General features: G+C 43.3%; 1 protein-coding gene across 1 annotated transcript in view; it reads right to left on the bottom strand.

The window, feature by feature from the left end:
- DZANK1 (double zinc ribbon and ankyrin repeat domains 1) overlaps positions 1-6,000 on the bottom strand; it is a 62,031-nt gene that overhangs the window by 20,661 nt on the left and 35,370 nt on the right. The window lies entirely within an intron of this gene.

The following is a 6,000-nucleotide window of genomic DNA, read 5'->3' as shown; positions in this document are numbered from 1 at the left end:
GAAGGAAGGAAGGAAGGAAGGAAGGAAGGAAGGAAGGAAGGAAGGAAAGAAGAAAGGAAGAAAGGAAGGAAGGGAGGGAGGAATATTAAAATAGTCTAACTAGAGTTCAATTATTAGAGGTTTGGTAAAACCTGTTCAGTCGCTGGACTACTCTGCACTATCAGGATACTATCCCCTTCACTTATCAATGGTCAGTGACACTCAGTGTTCCTTTCTACTCCAGTGCCTACATTTCCCAGGTGTCCTGAAACTGACACTGTTTCAGGACAAAGAAGACGATCAAGAGAAAGTCCAACTCCCAGGATTGTAGTTCCAATGCCACTAGGTAGGCTATGAAGTCCCTGGCCTTTCCAAGTCTGGTTAATTTCACTCTAGTAAAAGACTCCAAGTTCTTGCAACTCAAAGAACTCCTAAAGTGCAAATGGCCGACTGACTGCTATTCAAAATATCAGAGTATCACAGATTCGCTCTCTGTGAATCCTGACACTCCCTGGTTCCAGCATTCTTCAAAGTTGCTTAAAGTCTCTGTAGCATAATCTGCAACTGCCAGAGCTTTTCTGTGAGATTTAGGGCTGTGGTCTTCCTGGAGACTCAGAAAAGATCTGGTGACACTCAAGACACTCCTTGAGAAGTGAGTCAAATATCCTGTCCCTGTGTTAAAAAAAATACTGAGATCAAACAAAAATAACAAAGCTGTTTGCTGCAGGAAATATTCTGGAAAGACTGTAAACCAGTAAGGCTGCTTACTTATTCAGTCCAATAGCTTACCTCAGGATCCTCATGCTGGCAGGTCCCACAATCCAAAATTAGTATATCCCCACATCGTTAATATTTCTGTGTGTGTGTGTGTGCACGCACATGTGTGTTCGCATGCACGTGTAGTGAGAACACCTAAAATCTACTCTCAGCAAATTTCCGGTATACAAAGATGGATATGTTAATTAGCTTGACTGCAGTAGTCATTTCACTATGTACATGTATACTAAAACATCATCACCTTAAACATATAAAATTTTTATTTATTTTTTATTTTGAGAGAGAGAGAGAGAGTGAGCAGGGGTGGGGACAGAGGGAGAGAGAGAATCTTAAGAAGACTCCACACATAGCACACAGCCTGACGCAGGGCTCAATCTCACCACCCTGAGATCAGATCTGAGCCAAAATCAAGAGTCAGATGCTTAACCGACTGAGCCACCCAGTGGCTAAAATTTTTATTTAAATAAATTATTAAATTTTTTATTTAAATATTTTTAATTTTTATTTAAGTAAACTATTTTTTTTTTTTTTGAGAGAGAGAGCATGAGAAGGGGGAAGGGTCAGAGGGAGAAGCAGACCCCCTGCTGAGCAGGGAGCCCGATGTGGGACTCGATCCCGGGACCCCAGGATCACGACCTGAGCCGAAGGCAGTTGCTTAACCAACTGAGCCACCCAGGCGCCCTTAAGTAAACTATTTTTAAAGCTAGCATGTCATAACTTTGCCCGATCTAAACTAACTCTGCCCTATCCCAATCCTGCCTTGCAAAACTCCCTTTTAAATTTTTTTAACTAATAAACTTCATTTTCTAGAGCAGTTTTAGGTTTATATCAAAACTGAGCAGAAATTATAGGGAGTTCCCATATACTTACTCCCTGTTCCCACACATACATAATCTCCCTCACTGCTGACATCCCAGACCAGGACGGTACCCTCAGTACAACCAGTGAACCCACACAGACATGTCATTATCACCCAAAGTCATAACTGACCCTGGGGTTCACTCTTGTCAAACTCTTTTTAAAAAATCACCCACAGGCACCTGGGTGGCTCAGTTGGTTAAGCGACTGCCCTCGGCTCAGGTCATGATCCCAGGGTCCCGGGATCGAGTCCCACATCGGGCTCCCCCTTCTCTGTGGGGAGCCTGCTTCTCCCTCTGCCTCTGCCTGCCACTCCCCCTGCTTGTGCTCACTCTGTCTCTCTCTCTCTCTTTATGTCAAATAAATAAATAAAATCTTTAAGAAAAATAAAATAAGATAAAAAAATAAAAAATGACCCACATGCATCACTAAAACCCTATAAACACCTTTCCTTGACTTCTCTGTTCTGAGATACTATCAAGACAGTCAAAGTGGCAGTCTACGTACTGTTTCAGGTCCAGTAAACACAGCCTTCTTGGCCAGCAGGCATTTCTAATGGTTTTTTGGTGACTTTTTGACACCATGTCATGGCTTACTTCCTTGAAGAGCAGTGGCCATGATCCACAGATAGAAATAATTTTACATCATAATCACTACAATCATAGATGTCCATAGGGATGACTTGGGATTGAGGCCACTATCAGACTACCTTAAAGAAGATGCTAAACATCTGTGATGAGGACCTTTTTTTAAAAAAGTCATTACCCTCTGGCACCTGGGTGGCTCAGTCAGTTAAGCGTCTGCCTTTGGCTCAGGTTGTGATTCCAGGGTCCTAGGACTGAGCCCCATGTCTGGCTCCCTGTTCAGTGGGGAGTCTGCTTCTCTCTCTGTCCCCCACTTTGTGCTCTCTCTCGACCTCTGTCTCTCAAATAAATAAATAAAATCTTTAAAAAAAAGTCAATACCCTCATATGCTGGGGCGCCTGGGTGGCTCAGTCGTGGAGCGTCTGCCTTTGGCTCAGGTCATGATCCCAGGGTCCTGGGATCAGGCCCCGCATCGGGCTCCCTGCTCAGCGGGAAGCTGCTTCTCCCTCTCCCACTCCCCCTACTTGTGTTCCCTCTCTTGCTGTCTCTCTGTCAAATAAATAAATAAGATAAAGTAAAAAACACCCTCATTTGCTACCTTATCCATAGCATTTGCAATGTGTCTAGTTGAATGGTTCTAAGCAATTTAGTGGACCCAACTTAGTTATTGGGGTAACATTTTTCCTTACAAAGTAGTTGGGAGATGAAAACAATTTTCTAATCTCCCAAATGATAAGCTCTCACAAAATGAAGTGTGGAAAATGTAGTAGGTCATTGCAAACTTCATCTCAAAGTGGATTTTGTAAGTTACCAAGCTAAAGTTCTGCTTGATGCAGAGTTGCAGTTACCCTGGCTTTAGCCCCAAATCACTGTGTGAACAGCAGGAGTCTCATAAGGAGGTAATTGCCCCAGTCACGTGAATAATCAGATCTTTTTCAGTAATGACTTCAAGAGGATACCAGCCCTAAGCCTGTCAGATTCTAGGAACCCAATATGACTGGAGACCTGGGGGTATACTATATGTGCTAGTTAGAGCCCAAATGAAATTGATGATCTCTTGGTAAAGGAGAATTCATGTGTTCTTGTGAAATGAGAGATGCTCAGATTAATTTTCAACTTTAGAAAATGGCCAGTGGAATACATTTGTTTAAAAACCAAAACAAAGCTTGGGACACCTGGGTGGCTCGGTCGGTTGAGCATCCAACTCTTGGTTTCAGCTCAGGTCATGATCTTGGGGTGGTGAGATTGAGCCCTGCCTTGGGCTCCTCGCTCTGCAGGAAGTCTGCTTGAGATTCTCTCTCTCACTCTCCCTCTGCTCCTCCCCTCCCCTCACATGTGCTCTCTCTCTCTCAAATAAATAAATAAATCTTTTAAAAATATAAATAAATAAAACCAATCTAAATGTGTGAATACATATGCATGTTTCTGTGCATCCAGAAAAATACATAGAAGGATATTCACTATCATCAGTTATTTTAGGAGGATAGAAATAGAGGTGGGTGGGGAAATTACACACTTCTTTGTATATCTTTAGACTATTTCACTTGTTACAGAAAATTAGAGAATTTTTGAAAATGCAAAATCCTCTCTTCTCCTGAAATACAGGCACCTGTGCCAGAGAGTAAAAGGAGAAACTTCGGCTACTATAACTTCCAATCCTGGCAGCAAAAAAATATATATCTGATAGAGCAAAATTCCTCAGCTTTGACATGGCCTTTAAATTAACAGAAGATAAGTTTGCACCAGTGGACTGTTGGCAGGAAGAGGATGGATGGTGCTTTGTATGCTATGTGGAGTGAGATGGAGACCAACACAAAAACAGCAAGAAGGTCTTCAGCAGGCCCTGCTGGTGCCTTGGGGAAGGTAAGTCTGTTGGCTTCTGAGAACAACAGGTGTTCCCACTGACCTCAGAGGTGCCTCTCTGGGTGAGAATGTTATCTAAAAATCTACCCCCGTGGGATGCCTGGGTGGCTTAGTCGTTAAGTGTCTGCCTTCGGCTCAGGTCATGATCCCAGGGTCCTGGGATCGAGCCCCGCGTCAGGCTCCCTGCTCGGCGGGAAGCTGCTTCTCCCTCTCCCACTCCCCCTGCTTGTTTCCCTCTCTCACAGTCTCTCTCTCTGTCAAATAAATAAATAAAATCTAAAAAAATTAAAAATAAAAAAAAATAAAAATCTATGCCCGTGTAAGACCTGGGAAAGCCATTGGGATAAAGATTCTCAGCCCAGGGTTTCCAAACAGGTGTCCTTCTGTGAGTAGAAGCAGCAATACTGATTGGCCGTAAAAATCAGGCATCAGGCATTTCCCTTCAACATCAGATGTCATGGTGATAAAAGTCTCTCTAAAAAATCAAGTCTGATTAAATCCTGTCCCTGCTTTCCGCTGTTCAGGGTGCACTGGGAGAAATCGGAGCTGTTAAGTACGGTAGAGAGGCGCCATCTTGCACAACCCACAGCACCTCCAGCATTTCTGCTGCTCAGCAAAACCAAACTGCTTACAACGCTTCCAGTCTCTGTGCATCTTCCTGGAACAACCTCTCCCCTGACCTCCCACACATACACATAAGCAACTTTTCTTTGTCCCATTCCTTCCCCATCTGGCATGTGCTTGTGCCTCCCACAATATCCATCAGGTGACACCCCATCTTCAAAGCTATCCCTGGCCCCAGCCCCTGATAAGAGTTAGTGAATTCTTCCTCTGTGCCCCCACCCACCCACCCACCAGACTGCTACCTCCACTGCTGCAAGTGTGGGCAGGATCAGGGGCAGTGGGTCTAGGGATCAGAGTCCAGGGAATGTAGGGTGCAGAGGCCCAGAGAGTGGTCCAGGAAGCAGCACGCTGGGAAAAGTCACATCAAAGGTGTCTTTGAAAAATCCCCTCAGCACCTGAGGGTTCACACTTGAGGTGTAAGGCAGAACCCAGAGAAATAGGGTGAAGCTGAAGGAAGGTTCATGGCTGCACCATCATGAGGGATGCCAGACTAGGCCCGAGTGGCTGTGAATCCTAGAGGCCGGGCCTAGAGACCACTCCTTCCTCAGACCCCTTCCCTCGATCTTCCCTATTCAAGGGACTCTAAAGTGGGTATCCAGAGACGATTCCTCAGGCTCATACCACTCCCTGCTCCATCCATCTAACAAAACGATTAGTAAATTTTCATCTACCTGACCTTGGCCCGGCCAGTTCTTCAAAGTCTCATTTCTGAAGGCTTACATTGCTTGGAATACTTAAAAACGTTTCAGAGTGAAGAGGAGCTTGGAGGTAAAAGAAAAAGTGGACGTCCCCTTTCTCTCATAAACTTCAATACAGTTTGCTCATATGAAAACCCACAAAGTCGTTTTAGGAGTATTACAGTCCCAGTTGTACATTAAATTCCTTATTACTAAAACCTCTTGCTGTTTTATGTCTCAAATTCTAAATCTATTTTATCCTTTAGTGACATTTACTTGAGATTAAAGAGGAACTGAATGGGACTGTAAACTGAAAAATGGGTAAAAGATACAGCTGTACATTGAAAGATTCTACCAAAAATATTTTCTTGGTATGACATTGTCTAGCAAAGTTTTCTGAATATATATGATGATGATACTTAACTTTTTCTTTCTTTTTTTTTGATACTTAACTTTTTCATCCATGTGACCAGCTATAATCATTCTTTTCTACATAACAGAGATCCATAATCAAATAAAAGCATAAAACAACTTTAAGGACAAGATTAAAAGTTCTTAACTGCAATATTAATTGCAACGTTGAAGTTTTCTTCCAGTCAACTCCAAATCCATGCCCTCCAAATCCATGTTCAGGGAAC

This window comes from Mirounga leonina, unplaced genomic scaffold (assembly GCF_011800145.1).
Source record: "Mirounga leonina isolate KUSES-001 unplaced genomic scaffold, KU_Mleo_1.0 Mir_150, whole genome shotgun sequence".
Taxonomy (NCBI): Eukaryota; Metazoa; Chordata; class Mammalia; order Carnivora; family Phocidae; genus Mirounga; species Mirounga leonina.
The sequence above is the reverse complement of the archived record's forward strand: the minus strand, read 5'-3'. Positions and strand labels throughout refer to the sequence as shown.